We start from the raw sequence: 18,283 nt of genomic DNA, 5'->3' as shown, positions 1-18,283 counted from the left end.
TTAAGCCAAAAAAAGTGGCGTAGTGCTCCTGTGCCACGGAACGTCACAACAGTTTTAGGACATGTTTTAATTATAGGGTTTTTTGTTCTGAGTACTGATGCATTATCACAGACTTACTTTGAAGAGGATAAAGGAGGGCACCAGGGAGGTCCAGGTACAATAGTTGCCGGGGCAGAGGTACCCCCATTTGGGATGTGGTCCCAGTCCTACGTTCCACACAGTAGAATGACCCACCAAGTGCAAAAAGACCTACATGTTTGGTCATGGAACGTCAATGCACTGGGCCACAAGATCAAACGCACTTTGGTCCTCCAGAATCTACGGAGACATGTTCCGAATGTTATATTACTTTAAGAGATACATCTTAAGGGCACATGCTGTAGGGCCCTGGACAGGTTTGGGTACCCGCTGATTGCTCAACCGGCTACACGTCAGACTTGAGGACAGTGGGAATATTGCTTAAGAAAACAATTCCTGTTACAGTGCACTGCACTTGGAATAACCCGCAGGGTAGATTTATGGCAGTGCCAGGTACATGGGGGGGTGAGACGATAAATCTGTGCTCCCTCTACATCCCACCGTGCCTACATGCGGAAACCTTGCCCAATATAGGAGCGTTATTATTAGCTCTACCGGTGGGAATATTTGTGTTGGGGGGATATAAAGATATATGTATGTGAGGTTAAGTACATAAAATCTTTAAAAACTTTCCCAGCTATATTTTTGCCCTGTTGCAGGACTATAGACTCACAAATAAAAATCACCAAACTCTCAGATGTAAATAATATCCCTCTACAAAGAATTTGAACACTAGATTATTCTTCTAAAAAACGCTTAGCCTCAATATTTTAGAACTGGATATACAATTGTAAATAAACTTATATTAAAATAGGTGTGAAGTGAGTTTGGCTATATTTAGGAATGAGGTATAGTTTTAAATGTTTGCAAGAATATTTCTAAGTGGATTCGATATTTTTATATTCTATACCTGGATGTCTATGTGTTTGAAAAATTGTTCTCAAAGTCTATGTTTTCACATCTAACCAAAATTCACCAGACACAGGTTTATCGTTTAGGGGCCAGGTGCATGCAGCACTCCCACCTCTGCCTACATTTGCATTAAAAACTTAGGGCCATGTGCACAAAGAATCGCAAATTGTGCACTAACATTTTTCCAATCGATCCAGATTTTGCGAATCAACCTATGTACTATAAGGTCAGTTTACAAAATCACCATTCAGAGTGTGCTGCAACTCAGCCTAGCTCATCAATATTCATAAGGTGAGTTTCAAATTGCAACATACTCTGATGGATGCCCTCAGGGGCATGTTAGCCTCCTTGGGTCAGCAATGCACCATGTTTGTGACTGCATTTAAATAAAGTAAAACATTTTAATGCAGCCACTTTTCCTTAAAGGAAACAGGTCATTTAAGAAATGAAATACTTTTTTTTTAAGAGTTGGCAGTGGTCCCTTGGACCGCTGCACACTTCCAAATAAACGTTTATTTTACATTCATAAAGGGTAAGAGATTCCACTGAGATTCCTTCCTCTTTGCGAATGGGTTATCACCTCCTTTGAGAAGTCAGTAACCTATTAATGGTTTGCAACAGAAATAGTGGTTGCAAAGCTTTGATACATAGCATTGTGAATTGCAGTTTGGAAGGGACACCCTAAAGACACCCCACCAAATTCCAATTTGTTATGTATTTCTTTTTTTTATAACATGTTTTTATTGATTTTGCATCAGACTGTTTGCACCAGTCATACATACGTTATCAAGTTACATACATAGCAGAATAACAATCGAGAGGTATCCATCAAATGCCCATCACATGACTTTTAGTCATGCTCTTGTCAGCACCTCTCAGGCACAGGGCCCAAGTTCAAGATGCTCACCAAGCCAATTGAGCTGGATAACTATCTAAAACTGCTGGCGCACTACTCCCTCTAAAGTCTCTCCAGGCCCCCGACACTTTCACCCACTTTTTAGGGCATCCTCTCCCTTGGTACACTGGTTTCGCATTTTGACACCATTCCATATCTGACATTCACTCCCTTAATGACGCAGGCTCTGACTTGCCCCACGCCTTGGCAGCGTTTCTCTTGGCCACTCCCAAGGCTAAGGTCATCCATATACGATGATACCTGGGTCTAGGTTCTTTCTTTCCCAGATATGTTCAATAGTAGTTCATTTGCATTCATTGAGACTGCCTCTGCCAGGACTCGGGCCAGCACCTCTGTGATTCATTCCAAAAATGACTGAATAAGCGGGCACGCCCATACTATATGAATTTTTTTTTTGTTCCTGGCCGCATCCCCATAGACTCATTTGAAGCGGAGGATTCAGGAGTAGTAGGGACTGTGCAAGATCCATAGCTGCATCAAGTGGGACCTAGTTCTAGTGGCAATTTCCCTTGGGCTCGGCAACGCCTCGACACACTCTTCACCCTTTATGTCGCCTGTCCATTGATGACGCCGCAATAGCATCACAGAGTTATCTAGTAACATCTTGTAGACCAGCGCTAGGCATCGGGTCAGTTATAAGCCGATCTTCTAAAGGGGACGAATCTGGCAGTGACTCCCCCTCCCATATATGGCGACCCATTGTGTGGCCCAGTTGAAGGTATCTATATTGCTCCGTATCTGGCATGTCGTCTTCGTACCTGAGATCGGCAAACAATATCATAGCCTGCCCTGTCCAGACGTCCCCTAGGTGTTCTATCCCGAGCATTTCCCATCACGCGAAGCCTTTCAGGCCCCTCACCTATCTCAACATGTCGCTTCGCCACAGTAGGTTCCTTTCTGTCAGCCTGTTCTGACAGACCAGGTAGCATGTTGCCTCCCGCCAGGCTCTGACCACCAAACGATATTACCCCCAGGTCCCTACGTCCTCGACACCTTCATCACAAGTGAGATTTACTATCTCACCGACAGAAAAAAAGAAGGAAGGAATGCTAGACCTACCCTCCCCCTCCCACTGGGAGTACATAAGGCGTACTGGTCCCAGCATTCCTCTTGTTCTTTTTTTCTGTCATGCTGACAGTGTGAGGACGTGGCGGGAGCAGGGGTGCTCCTGCCTTTTTGCTGGATTTCTACTTACGCGGAGGCCGCTGGTCGATCTTCGGTCGGCGGTCCTTCGTCGGAGGCCTCTCCCTCCCTGCCGGGCTTGGGGGGGAGTGGCGCGGGCTTCTCCTGGATTGTTCTGCCGCGCGGCGGTGGTAATACCGCGTTGGCTTTCCTCTGGCCCGATGGCCGCCCCTCCTGGCCTGCCGGGCTTGCTAGGGGGCGCGGCCGGTGTGCTGCTCCTGGATTGGCTGCAGCTTCCTTCCCCTTCCGGTTTCGGCCTGCCTGACTTCCGGTTTTTGACGGCGGGACGGAAGTCAGGCGCCTCGATGTTCCCGGCTGTGGGCTGCTCGTTAAAAACGGGCCGGTGGGGTGAGTACCGCATAGCGGTTTTGTGCTGTGGTATTTCCTTGTGTTTGGCTGTGATTGTTGTATTATCCTGCCATGGGGAAATGTTCAAGGAAGAGGCATCATAGGGAGAGGTCTTCCTCTTCTTCTTCTTCATCTGCTGCTTCCAGGTCTACTTCCCCTGCCAGGTCTCGACGCCGTGATGGTGGTGGTGATGCACGTATTAAACGCTTGATCCGTGAGACTTTGACCGAGATGGGTGATGTTGGGACCCGTCGCAGGTGCCCTGCTCCGGTTTCTTCGGACTCTTCTGGCGATGAGTCTGCTTGGTTGGGGGACGGCGAATTGAAGGGCAAATATGTGGACAAGGACGCTTTGCCGAGTATTCTGAAGCATGTTAAGGAGAACATGGGGTTCCCTGATGAGGACGCTCCGAGTACCTCTAGGGGGCCTTTGTTGCGTCAGTTTCAGAGTGCTGCCACGGTTGATGTTCCTGTCCATCCCTTCATTAAAGATGTTCTGTAGCGTGAGTGGGCTGATCCTAATCGCATTTTGATTCCGCGCTTCATGGCTCGGCTTTATCCTCTGCAGGATATGGCTTCGGCCCTTCCGGATTCTATCCCTATTGACTCCTTTGTGGCTAGTTTGGTGGGACGCACTTCCCTAGCTGAGGAAGCCGTGCTGAAGGATCATGTAGATAAGAAGGCGGATGTTGCGCTCAGGAAGGTTTATTCTGGTTCCCACCTGGCCTTGTGGGCTGGCATCTATGGGACATATGTTTCGCAGTCTCTACTGTCTGACCTGAAGTCGCTCTATTATTCGATGGACAATGCCACGAACTGTTCCGGTTTACTTGAGCAGATAGAGCGTCAGGTGGAGCTCCTGTCCGATGTCTCCTTTGACGTGGTGCGTGCTTCTGCGCTGTCTGGCGGGGCTTGTGTGGCGGCTCGTCGCAGTCTTGTCCTGAAAGACTGGAAAACTGACTCTGCACAAAAGGCGTGCGCTTTGCGGTTGCCTTTCCAGGGTACTATGTTATTTGGGGGGGAATTGGAGGCCAAGTTACATAAGCTGTTTAAGGAGAAGAAACATTCTTCTTCGTTTAAGGTCTCCGCTTCTGCTCCTGTTCCTTCTACATCCAAGTCTTTCTTTCGTCCTGCCGCTCCCGTAGACAGTTAGTGAGGGGCCAGGGAAGGTTTACTTCTGGCCGTGGTTGGGATCGTAAGGTTAAGTCCCCTCCGCTTGCCAAGCCGCGTTCCTGACTCTTTGGCGGTGGTTCCCGGGTTGTTGATTGGAGGGCGGCTGCGCTTCTTCCTGGAGCCCTGGGTGCAGTCTTGTTCCGACGTCTGGGTGTTGGAGATCATTTGCCTGGGTTATACTCTGGAATTTTCGATTACTCCTCCGGATTCCGGGGTTCTGACGACTTCCTGGCCTTCTTGCCATTTGATGCGGGCTCATCTCTCTCGGGGGATTGTGGATCTTCTTCGGAAGGGTGCCGTTCAGGAGGTTCCTGCTTCAGAGGTGGGGGAGGGCTTTTATTCCCTGATCTTTCTGGTTCCCAAAAATACGGGGGGTTTCTGCTTGGTTTTGGACCTAAAGGTGATGAACAAGTGGGTGACCAGGGTTCCTTTTCGCATGGAGACTTTGCAAAGGGTGATTCCTTTGGTGCTTCCGGGTCACTTCATGTGTATCCTGGATCTTCAGGATGCATATTACCATGTTCCGATCCATCCGAGGTCCCGCGGGTTTCTGCGATTTTGTGTTCGGGGGCGTCATTATCAATTCATGGTGTTGCCCTTCGGTCTTCGGTCGGCGCCGAGAGTCTTTACGAAGGTGGTGGCTCCTTTGGTCGCGTGGCTTCATCTCCGAGGGGTGATGGTGTACCCGTACTTGGACGACTGGTTGGTCCATGCTCCATCTCGGGTCCTGTTGTTGGAGGCCCGGGAGGTGGTGTGTTCGGCGTTACGGGCTCATGGTTTCCTGATCAACTTCCCAAAGTGTCAGCTGACACCGTCTCAGGACATGGTTTTCATTGGGGCCCGCTTCCGTTCGGATCTGAACCGTGTGTTCCTCCCCGGACCTCGGGTTGTGACGTTGGTATCCCTTGCTCGGCGTTTCTGGGTGGGGGGTGCCTTTCCGGTGCGCCTTTGGTTGCGTCTTATGGGTCTGATGGCGGCGACTGTTTTTACGGTGGCCTGGGCACGTTTTCATCTGCGTCCCCTTTGGGTGTACCTCCTGTCTCTCTGGGATCCCCTGTCCCGCGATTTGGAAGTTCTTATTCCGGTGTCTCCTGTGGTCCTCCCGGTTCTTCTGTGGTGGTCGGTGGAGGGCCATCTGTCACTGGGTCTGCCTCTGCAGTCTTCCCCTTCTCTCGTCTTAACGACGGATGCCAGCTCCTTGGGGTGGGGTGGGGTGCGACCTTGGGGTCTCGATCCCTTCAGGGTCGTTGGTCCCTCCTGGAGAGCCGCCGGTCGTCCAACTGGCGAGAGCTGACGGCTGTGTCCCGGGCTGTGATGGGTTTTCGGGGTCTGTTGCTCGGTCGGAACGTGTTGGTTCGGTCCGACAATATGGTGACGGTGGCTTATCTCAATCATCAAGGGGGGGTTCATTCGGCCTCTTTGAATGCGGTGGTTGTTCCCCTGTTTTGTTGGGCAGAGGGCCATCTGCTGTCTCTGACAGCGGTTCATCTTCGGGGAGTGGACAACTGTGTGGCGGATGTCCTGAGTCGTTGCTTTCCGGATTCTCTGGAGTTGTCTCTCACCCCGGTTGCGTTTCAGCTTGTGTGCGGGAGGTTTGGGCTTCCCTTTCTGGACCTCTTTGCCTCCCGGCACAATACTCAGCTTCCTCGCTTCTGCTCCCGGTTTCTGCAGGGGGGTTGCTGGGGAGTGGACGCCCTGTCGATTCCTTGGCCGTCCCGTCTCCTCTCTGCCTTTCCTCCTCTGGCTCTGGTTCCCCGATTTCTGGCCCGTTTGTGTCAGGAGGATCGGGAGGTGGTGGCGGTCCTGCCGTTTTGGCCTTGGAGGTCCTGGTTTCTGACGGTTCGTCTTTTGGCGGTAGGGGGTCCCTGGTTTCTTCCCCTGTCCCCGTCTCCTCTGAGGTCTTTCCCGTCCCTGTCTCTTCTCCAGTTGAGGCTGTCGGTGTGGAGGTTGAGAGGCAGGGTTGGAGGCGGCGCGGTTTCCCGGAACATTTAGCGGTGGCCCTTCAGCGTTCCCGGCGGCCTTCTACCCTCAAGGCTTATGATCGGCATTGGGGTAATTTCGGTCGTTGGTGTTCGGCGTTGTGCCTGTCCCCTTTGTACTGTTCCTTACAGGTTGTGCTTCAGTTTTTGTGGGAGGGTTTCGAGAAGGGTTTGGCTGTGTCTACTCTGCGGGCCCAGTGGGCCGGTATTCGGGCGTTTCGTTCCCCGTGGGGAAATCTTTCGGATGTTGAGGACTTGGTTTCTCGTCTGCTCCGCAGTTTTTCTATTTCTCGTCCAGTGCCTCGCCCTTCCTTTCCCCTGTGGGATTTGCCGTTGGTTCTTCGGGATTTGATTGGCCCGCCTTTTGAGCCTTTGGCTGAGGTGGATTTCAAGTTTCTTACTCTCAAGGTGGTTTTTTTGGTGGCCGTCACCTCTGCTCGTCGTCTTGGGGAGTTGGGGGCCTTGATGGCGCGTGAACCTTTCCTGTCCTTTACGGAGGGTGGGGTGGTGCTTCGCCTTGATTCTTCCTTTGTGCCGAAGGTCTCTTCGCAATTTCACAGGTGCCAGGAGTTGGTCTTGCCTGCCTTGGGCTCTGCTTTGGATTCTCCTGGTGGTCCTTGTTGGATGTGTGCAGGGCTTTGCGCATTTATCTTGATCGCACGGCTGTGTTTCGAAAATCTGACTCCCTTTTTGTCTCCTTTGGGGCTGCTTCCTGTGGGGGTAAGGCTTTTTCTGTGTCGATCGGACGTTGGCTGAAGCAAGTCATTTCCTTGGCCTACTCTCTGTCTGGGTCTCCTCCTCCTTTGGGGGTTCAGGGTCGTTCTATGCGGGGGGGTGGCTGCCTCTTGGGCGGAGGTTCGGGGTGTTCCTCTCTCTGAGATTTGCAGGGCTGCCACATGGGCCGCTTCTAATACTTTCATCAGGCATTATCGGCTCCTCAATCTGTTGGGGGATGATGGGAGTTTTGCATTGGGGGTGTTGAGCTCTGTTCGCTCCTGATGTTTTTTTCTTTTTGTTTCCAATAAATCTCTGGGTTTGTTTTGCTGTCCTGGCGGTTTGTTGTGTTTCTGGAATGAATGCCGGTGTCTGCTTTGTATTTCTCACTTGTGATGAAGGTGTCGAGGACGTAGGGACCTGGGGGTAATGTCCTATTACTTACCGGTAATCTTCATTACTCCGGGTCCCGTAGTCCTCGACACCTTCATGACTTCCCTCCCTCCCTCCCTGTCTGCCGGCCTTCATTGTGGCTTGGTATTTCAGGAGGAATGCTGGGACCAGTACGCCTTATGTACTCCCAGTGGGAGGGGGAGGGTAGGTCCAGCATTCCTTTGTTCTTTTTTTCTGTCGGTGAGATAGTAAATCTCACTTGTGATGAAGGTGTCGAGGACTACGGGACCCGGAGTAATGAAGTTTACCGGTAAGTAATAGGACATGCTCGGGGACAGTGGTTTCCCTTCTCCGATGATAGAGGATAGATTCGAAGTTCCTGTGTCTCCTCTCATACCTGTCTACCCTATATGCAGCTCCTGTTGATCCGCAAACACCCAGTTGCTGATCACTGTCAATTCTGCTGCCCAATAATATAGCCGGGCATCCGGGACTCCCAGACCTCCTTCATACACACCCCTCTGCATCTTGCACAAGGCTATACTAGGGGCCGAATCCTGCCACAGCAGTGATCATACCTCCTGGTTTAGCCTTTGAAATAACCGCGCCAGGAGGCAAAATTTTGTGTTTTGTCATACGTATAGACAATGTGGGACGGTCATCATTTTATACAGCGCAGCCCTCCTCAACAATGTGAGGTGTAGATTGTCACCAGTGTACAACGTCGTCGTGAAATCGGTCTAGTTGAGGATGCACGTTCAGTTGAAGAAACACCTGTGGGTCCCGGGTGATATGAATGCCCAGGTATCGAAACCCGTCCCCAATGACTGAAGCCTCACCAGGCGCGCAACACCCATTGGACTCAAAGGGCTTCAGACCCCCCCCCCCCCCCCCGTCGTGTGTGGCAGCCCGGGATGAGACACCTTCCCAGGCAAAAAAGCAGCCGCACCCGAGCACTTCACAGGTCTTTAAAAGACCATTTGCATGTTAATGAGGCCTCGCTGTTGTTTCACCCCTTCTAAGAGCCACTGCAGCTCCACTCTGCCTATGGCTTAAAAGACTCAGCCCCCCCCCCCCCGACATTTTTGCTCAGCCCCCCCCCCCCCGAAATGTGGCTCTAGTTGCGCCTCTGAGCCTCACAATCCAACAGCAGTCGGGGTGAATCCCCAGCGAGTGGTAAAACCACAGATTTGGACCAGTTGATTCGGTATCCCAAATCATCACTGAAATCTGCACATTTCTGCAGCAGCCGGCTAACCGATCTGTACGGGTGTGTGACGCAGAGGAGAACGTTGTCCGCATATGAGGGAATGCGTAGACGCTACATGTGTGCCAGCACTATGTGTATTGCAGACGTGGCGGCACAAGCATCTGCGGCCCCTTCTGTAATACAAAAGTCCCCAGGGGGCACAGAACGTGGTCGCACGTGGTCCCTGCTCCCCAGGGGCACTTTCTGTAATACAGTCTCTGGGTGCTGTTCTGAAGGCTGACCCGAGCGATCAGCCACACCCTTTAATTATAGCCGCTTGGCCTCACCTGGCCACGAGGTTCTTCCGTGCAGTCTCGTAAGAATGTCTCATTACATCAAGTAAAGACTTTAAAAGGAACATTTTGTATTTTGTTTACATAATATATAAAAGCTTGTTACGTTGATGTATGTCATGCTATATTCGAATATATTACACAGTTGTTATTTTGATATCTTAAAATGTTTGTTAAATTAGTGTGTGATGTGTTGTGTTACTTTTCTTCGTCATGAGTACAGACAAATGGCGATTGCCCCGTTCAGACCAAAAGCTCCACCCTGCTTTAATGGTTGCAAGTGCGCATGCTCTGAGTTTCTCCCTCAACCACACTTTCTTCATAAATAGATGTAACTTTGGAGATCTTATGTACATTGGTGGATTCTCAATAACATGGAGAAACGCATATGGTATCCATTTGCCACGTTTCTCTATCGTGCAGGGATTCAATTCTGTCCCCACACAAGAGCCCACAATCAATTTGATTTCTCGAAATTGAGGAGTCCTGAAGGAATACATAGGTGGGGTTCCCTTAAAACTACGTGTACTCTTATGATGGCATGAGTTTATCTTGGTTTAATTTCAAAGGGATACAAAAATCTGCAGGTAATTTAATAGAGAAAGAAAAAAGAAAGTAAAAAAAAAAAGAGATAATACATAAGCATGAGGGGTTAGCTGTTAGGAAGTATGGATCTTTAATTTTAATGTTCTTAAAAGCAAAGGACAATTCAAGGCAGTCTCGGGGTTCGCCCCCGTTAATTGATAAAATATATAGTTACACAATGGAATTAATGTGTAGGCTTACAAATACAGAAACAATATATATGATGCAGGTAGTAAATGTTTGCAGATGGAGCAGCACTACCATCTAGCGGCCAATAGAAAAAATACATTCAGAGGTTTATATTACAATTCCTGGCGTAGTTAACAAATAAATATGGACCCGGAAAAAATGTATCTAAAATTAATCTTCCGTATTTAGCACCGGCAGTCGTTAAAAGCCCCATGGTAGACATATGCAATGGGCCCTGCATCAGGGAAATACAAGAGAAATGTGTTTTTCGGGATTATACAGAAATTTGAAAACCTTCAATCACGATAACTGAGGCTTTCTTGCCCACAATTACATTTATTTTTTGAGGTAGAGCAGGTTTTCAACATTTTTGTGATTTTTATGGGCCTATGAGATTCCTGAGTTGATATGTTTCATCAATGGACTGTTACACCAAGTCAGCATTTCAGCGCAAGTTTCTCTTCCATTCAGCAGTCTGGTTGCAAAATATGTATTGTAATAGACATATGTGGGCTTACCAAAAACATACAGAGGCTAACCATTGGTTAGCTTTCCTGTCACTTTCATTTATATGATTTTTAATCATGTCTCATCTTGTCAATCATGTGATTGCCCCTCACATGTAATATATCTTCTTTACCATCTATTTTGATGGGTTACCTTCTTTCTATGCTTCCACTGCTGGCTTTTTAGCAATGCTATTTTCTTTTTTGTTGGGCACTTTACAAGAGTGCATGTGTTTTCCAGCTGTTTCTCTTGAGGAATTCTCTCACCCTGCACTCAGTTCCGCCCGTTTGTTGCTCCCTACCCCTCCACGTTGTGCTTTCCCTCATGTCCTTTAGTCAGTTGCTTCATCATCCATGTGCTCCTCCTCAACTCGCTCCGCATTGCAGTAGCTGCCGTCATAAAATGAAAGTGAGGGACAGGGGACGGACGGGTGGGAGAGGGGGGAAATAATAATTTTTAAAAAATCGGATCTTTCCTTTTGCTACAGCTACCCCAACGCCCGGCTCGAAGCTCTCCCAGCAGTCTCGGGGAAGCAAGCTCCCTACCCTACCCAACCCAGACTCTGCTCTCATGCTATGAAAGCAGAGCCAGGATTGGTCTGAGCAGTCTGCTCTGCCGCTCAGACAGTCCCTGGGAGCTTGCAGCTTTTCTCCAACCCAGTGGCGTAGGGGGGATATGCGATCTGCACCGGCGTCACGAGTTTTGCGGCCGGTGGTCTACCCCTCCCCCCCAGACTTATATGCAGAGCTGGGTTGGAGAAATAGAAATGCGCATGTCTGTTTGTCCGGCGTAGGACGTCCGGCCAAACTTATGTGCACACTTCTATGTGCCCACCACTCCTCCCGGTCCTGCCTCTCACTACACGCAGTACAAAACAATATCCACAAGGAACTCACTCATAAATCATAATACACAATTTGTGACTAAATATGTCACTCTGATTTAATCCCAACCTAATATGACTTTTTTTAATAAAAAGCCTATCAAATCCGTTATACATCCACTTTCATAACAAGCCCACACAGAAGGCCTATTTCTTTTTTTGTAAAACCTAACCTCAGCCGAGGTAGGTGTTATTTTATTCTAAGGTTCATTAGTTTCATAAGCATTACATCAAAAATACATTTATAAAATTTAAAATATATACAATTCAGTATTTACAGTGATATGTGACCCCAAGTGAAAAACCATAACCTATTGCAGTACATGTGTATAACAAAAGAGAAAGAAAAAGAATTACTGGGGGGTTAAAATACAACCATGAGGGAACGTAATAGAGCAGCTATAATCATTTCACGAACTTGTCTAAATCATTATTTTCCCTCGTGGGGCGATTAACTTACATTAATGAGGACGACAATCCAGCAATCAACGATGTAGCTGCGCGGGACGCAATCCGTCGGATACCAGCGGTTACCCGGACACAAGTGTGCAAATATTGGTAAGAGATCGTCCTTGCCTTCCTAAGCCCACATATTTTATTACTTATTATATAGCGATTTCGTGTGGGAGCGTTATCAAGCGCTTCGTGATATTTGTGGACTTACTTTGACTTCCATGGAGCAATTGATCGATTCACTGACTACTTTGAGTGTTTGGTGTTTTATTCTGTTCGACATGGATAACAACTAATTCCGTGTTGGATTGTACTAGAATTGATGACATCTTTATACAGCCTTTGTGTGAAATTTTATTGAACCTTTTTTGACTTGGACGTTGCCATTTCCAGTTAATATTTGACTTTTTAGCCTTGAGAAAGTCACAGTACGCATGAGTACGGACGAAACACATGTTGGCTGTTGAGATTTTTTTGCGAATTGGGATACAAGGTCGATGAACTATTAAAAAGAATACGTTTTGTGAAGATTTGAAGTTCATTTGAATTCGTTTATGGAAATTTTGGAACACTCTGGAATTATTAAAGGACACTGAGTGCATTATTATTCCAACTATTGGCTTCATAACAGGAGTTTGATATATAACTTTTCACAACTTCAGAATGGGTGTGCGTTAATAGATGGTTTTTTTCATTAATGATTCTGGATAAGCTGTCTTTTCAACTTACCAACAGCACTCCTGGGTAGTGAGAGCCTACAGCTTCCTCAGCACCCCGCTATACTTATAGCAAATATATACTTATTATGCCACTAACTGATTTCTAATTACTTTTTTGTTGCTCATGAGGTGCGGTTATTTCCAAATGTTTTGGAACACTACTACCCTTTTGTGTTATATGACTATTTTCTTTTTTGTTGGGCACTTTACAAGAGTGCATGTGTTTTCCAGCTGTTTCTCTTGAGGAATTCTCTCACCCTGCACTCAGTTCCGCCCGTTTGTTGCTCCCTAGCTCTCCACGTTGTGCTTGCCCTCATGCCCTTTAGTCAGTTGCTTGATCATCCATGTGCTCCTCCTCAACTCGCTCCACATTGCAGTAGCTGCCGCCATAAAATTAAAGTGAGGGACAGGGGACGGACGGGTGGGAGAGGGGGGAAATAATATATATATTTTTAAACAGATCTTTCCTTTTGCTACAGCTACCTCAACGCCCAGCTCGGAGCTCTCCCAGCAGTCTCTGGGAAATCAAGCTCCCTACCCAATCCAGACTCTGCTCTCATGCTATGAAAGCAGAGCCAGGATTGGTCTGAGCAGTCTGCTCTGCTGCTCAGACAGCCCCTGGGAGCTTGCAGCTTTTCTCCAACCCAGTGCCGTAGCAAGGGGGGGGCATATGCGATCTGCACCAGCGTCACAAGTTTTGCTGCCGGTGGCCTACCCCCCCCCCCCTCCACACTTATATGCAGAGCTGGGTTGGAGAAATAGAAATGCGCATGTCTGTTTGTCCGGCGTAGGACATCCGGCCAAACTTATGTGATGATCTTTTATTATCATTTTATTTTTCTGTGACTGACGAGTGGAGCCGCCCCTGCCACATTGCTCTTGCCTGCTGCCTCTCCTATATCACCCTGCTCTCTGTATTGCTTTTGTCCCCCAAGCTTCTGTGGTGCTGTCCCCTAACCATGTCCAGCTTCTCTGTTGCTACCCCTCCACAGCCCTGTGTTGCTTCCCCCACTTGCTCCCTCCTTCACTGTCGCCCGTTGCTGTGCAGCATGGGTAACAAAAATACTGACAAAGCCAGTAGGTCTCAAAGGCCACGTCTATTGGCTTTGAGAATGCTTTTTGAAATATGCGTCCTGTTTAATATCTGTTGGCACCCCAACCTTATCCAAAACCAATATATGTCTGTGTCTAATAACCCACAATCAATAAGGTGAGAGGTATATACTTTATAATTTGCCATAAACCAGCTACAGTGGAAGAAAGACATAAGAGAACAGGGCCTTCACAAGGTGTGAGCAGCCGGGGCTGTTTGCCCCGGACCTTAATTTGTGCAGGCCCGGCCTCCACGCTGCCACAGCTAAAGGTATACATTACTAAAGCAGGCCTGCATTGATGATACATTCATAATGAGTCGGGTATGCCGGCCTCCACTAGAGATCAACGCATACTGGCTCTGCCTCGAAATATGTCCAACTACATTGTTTTCTCTTTGAATTAGGTATTCATTCACCAGGGAGGGGCCCACGCCCTGCAAGGGCACTGCGTGACATTAGAGACCCAGGCCCCACAAAGGTTTATGCCAGGCCTGAAAGAGGAAATGGTATATTGGGAGATATTATCACATTCTGCTTGATATCTAACCAAGTGTCAGCTTTGAGAGGGCCGGCACTCAGCAACATACTCATATGAGTGAGCATCATTTTTAATGGGATGCTTTTTTCTGTTTCCTAAAAGATTCTTGTCGTTAAAGGACAGGCTGACAAATTAGCATTTCAGCATCACAATATAATCATCATCAAAGTCTTTATGTCGGTTTTACAGTACCATAAAAGAGACAAACACATGAATCATAGTTAATAGCATTCAGGGTAAAGGGTACTATAAGATAGTCCATATACAGACCCTTGAGAATAAAAGAATAAAAAATTCATAATACAAATATACAAACACAGAAAAGGATCAAAACTAGACAAATCTCATTATTAAGTGATTATATAATAATATAATTAGTTTATCGCCTGTGAGCTGCACAAACCACGTTTGAAATCCCCACACTATAAATTGTTGGAATACATATGAAGAGCCACAGACTTGTCCCTTGAATGATGGGGTTACTAAAAGTGATGTGCAGTTCTGGGTCTGCATAAACCACTGGGCCAGCTGGCACTGTACTCCTATGAATAATAAAATCCTTATAATAGCTTCTTTAAAATCTTCTGCGATCTAATTTCTCTTGGCAGAGGCGTTTCTACGTAAGAAAGCGCGTATAGTAAGAATATTGCGTCACTACTCGCTGCAGGTAATTTATTGCAGGCAAGTAGTGATGTTACTGTGCCCTGTACTGCACATCTGCACACAGCTGCCCACTTACTTCCTCAGAAACTGTGGGTCAAGATGTGTGGCTGCCTGAACGCACTCTCTTCGCTAACAGTGGTGAAAAATGCAAGAGGCACCATGTTATATGTGATATCTCCAACCAATCATGTTTTTTTCCCCAACATCATGCTTCGTTCTGGAACTTGTAATTTAGATTTTATTTAATTGATAATTTGTGGTAAAAAACGGCAGCGTCCAAATACCGTCAGTTAAAAAGTCCGCCTGGCAAAAAGTATCCAACATGATGCATACCCACTTGGGGACAGATGGCTTTATTCAGCGCGCAAATTGCCCGATTCACAGAATCGGTTGTTTGCAACCTGAAAAAAGCATTTTTAAATGCACAATCCCTAGTTGCGATTAGGTCGTCCCTTCCCAATATCGAGTCACAGGGACATGTATGAATGATTTGCGCCTGGAATGCGGTCGCAAAACATTCATACTTTACCGACTCTGTGAAGGAGGTGGTAACCCATTCGCAAACAGGAGCTCCCCTTTGTGAATGTGAGCGCCGACATTTTTTAAGAGCAGGCAGTGGACCCACAGACCACTCCCTACTCTTAAAAAATGAAAAGGAAACTTTTCACTTTTCTTTTTTAAATGTATCCTGTTTTCCTTTAAGGAAATGGGCTGGATTTCAGAATAAAAACCTGCTTTATTTAAAAAGCAGTCACAGACATGGTGGTCTGCTGGCCCCAGCAGGCCACCATCCTGTGAGTGCTAGCCATTCCTAATGGGGTGCAAATTGCATTGAATATTAATGAGGCAGGTCCCTTGTGACCCATTGGGAATCGCAAACAGTGTAAAACACACTGCTGTACATAGCTGTTTGTGATTTCCTAATAGCGAATCATAAACATCACAAACAGGGAAATGCAAACGGAAGTCTATGTACATTTGGGCCCTGGTCTCTAAAGCAAACATAAAAGTGGAACGAGACGGACAGCACATGCGGAAACAGAGCCATAAATTATAAGAATTAAAATATCGGTATCCATATTTCAAAATTATATTGCAAATCACCTCAGGGTCCCTGCTTATATAAGGGCATTTAACCTTAGGCCTCAAGTCGCTATATATGGTCACTGAGCTCCTCAGTGACTTGAAATAACCTTGTACTGTACAGTTTGGGCTAGTAGCTCACATATATAACATATTGGAGCCTGCAATACCTGTTTAAAAGTGTGCCTCTAATTTCCTCATCACAGGCAACTTGTGACTCACTGAGTCATCTATAATAAAAAAAATGAGGTAGCCTCACAATTGTAATAACGTATTACAGTTGAGTTCTGACGTCAAAATGCCTACTACTAGAGCCAGCAGCCAGGGAAAAGATAGGTCACGCATTATTATTTAAGCAGCAGTTTAAAAAAAGAAAATGAAATGTAGCTTTTTGTTCTTCGGCTTTGTTTTTCCTCCACCACCCTGGTTGTGGAGATTTCACCACAATTGGAACTTATTCATGAGGGCAGTGGATTAGTCACAACTAAAGTTAGAGCCACCAAAATGGAAGCTGGTATTCAAACAATGTCAGGTTTTGCATTTAGAATTTCTGCAATCCAAGTGAGGACTAGAAATGGGCCATCAAAGTGGGGCTACATCAAGTCCCTAACTTGCTGGGGGTGTTTTAGTTAAGTTGAGTTAAAGTCTGCCAGGCTCTTCATGCCTACATTTCACAGGACTAAATCCACCAAACACGGCAGTATGAAACATAACCTAGATTAATCAATCAATACATCAATCAGGATTCTTGTGGAGCGTGGCTAATTACCCATTAGGGTCTCAAGGTGTTGGGGGGTGGTTCTGCAGTTCAGCTAAAGAGACAGTTAAGTCGAAGAGCCAGGTCTTGATGTCCTTCCTGAATTGAGGCAGTGAGGGGTGATTGCCTGAGATGTTGAGGAAGAGAGTTCTAGGTCTTTGTGGTGAGATAGGAGAAGGATCTTTCTCTGTCCGTGGTCTTGCAGATCCGCGGGATAGTGACCAGGGCCGGGTTGGCGGAGCAGAGGTGTCTGGTGGGAGTGTTAAAGGAGAGGCGGTGGTTGAGGTATGCAGGACTAATGTTGTGGAGGGTCTTGTAGGAGTGTGTGAGGAGCTTGAGGGTGATTCTTATGTTGATGAGAAGTCAGTTGAGGTTGCTCAGGTGACCAGCTATGTGGCTGCAGCGAGGGATGTCCAGGATAAGTCTTGCGGTGGCTTTCTGGATTCTTTGTAATTTCTTTTGGAGCTTCTGGGTGGTGCCGATGTAGAATGCATTGCTGTAGTTGAGTTTGCTGCTGACAAGTACCTGGGTGATCATTCTTCTGGTCTCGATAGGGATCCACTTAAAGATCTTTCAAAGCAGGCGTAGTGTGTGGAAGCAGAAATGGCGTTGATTTGGTGGTTCATCGAGAGCGAGGAGTCAAGGATGATTCTGAGGTTACGTGCGTGATCGGTGGGTGTGGGGGGGCTCCAATCGCTGCGGGCCACCAGGAGTTGTCCCTAGCAGCACGGATGATTCCCAGGATGAGGGACTTCGGTTTTGTTGGAGTTGAGTTTGAGGCGGCTGTCCTTCATCCAGGTGGTGACTACCTTCATCACGTTGTGGAAGTTGTTCTTTGTGGCTGTAGGCTCGTCGGCGAAGGAGAAGTATAAGCTGGGTGTCATTGGCGTAGGAGAAGATGTTTAGTCCGTGCCTCAGACACAGTAACTGGCAGAGCAGACATTGCAACTTTGTGGACCCCATGGTGGAGGAAGAGGATTTCCCAATGGTAGGTCACCATTGCCACCAGATGGAGGGAACTCATAATAGGGCCGTTCAACTGCTACAGACAGGTGATCTATTTTTTTTAATAGATTCTACATTCTCGCTCTCTTTTAAAACAACCTGTTAGTTTTTAAGCATGAGAGTGCCTTTGAGTAATCAAAAGACAAAAACACACAATCCAACTTAATCATTGCCCTTTCCTACAAATTCACTCTATGAAAGGCAAACAACCTAAACATTTCATGGTGCAACTGGGTGTTCATTGTTGGCTGAACAGTGAATAGAGGAGCTGCCAAAGCCTTAACCCCTAAAGACAAAATATGCTTCTAAAACCACAAAAACATATATAGGAAAACACCGCCTGTTTACTAATGTAAAGGAACCTGTTTTGTTATTCATTTTAATACAAACAAACCTGCTGTACTTGGAATGGTTGGCTTGACTATGATGTACTTGGTTGTTATACAGTATAGTCTATGGCAAGCTCTCGTTCCATTGTACAGTACAGGTTCTCTAATTCTGTGTGCATCTGACCCCCAAGTGGTTCCTGTGTTCTACAACTACAACACGTCAATCTGCCGTAAATCATGAA

At 47.0% G+C, this 18,283-nt stretch overlaps 1 protein-coding gene across 1 annotated transcript in view; it reads right to left on the bottom strand.

Annotated features, from left to right (window-relative positions):
* Positions 1 to 18,283, bottom strand: part of LOC146789731 (elastase-1-like) — a 111,518-nt gene that overhangs the window by 93,133 nt on the left and 102 nt on the right. The window lies entirely within an intron of this gene.

This window comes from Triturus cristatus, chromosome 10 (assembly GCF_964204655.1).
Source record: "Triturus cristatus chromosome 10, aTriCri1.1, whole genome shotgun sequence".
NCBI classification, from domain to species: Eukaryota; Metazoa; Chordata; class Amphibia; order Caudata; family Salamandridae; genus Triturus; species Triturus cristatus.
Note: the sequence above shows the minus strand (reverse complement) of the source record. Positions and strands in the feature narration are given on the sequence as shown.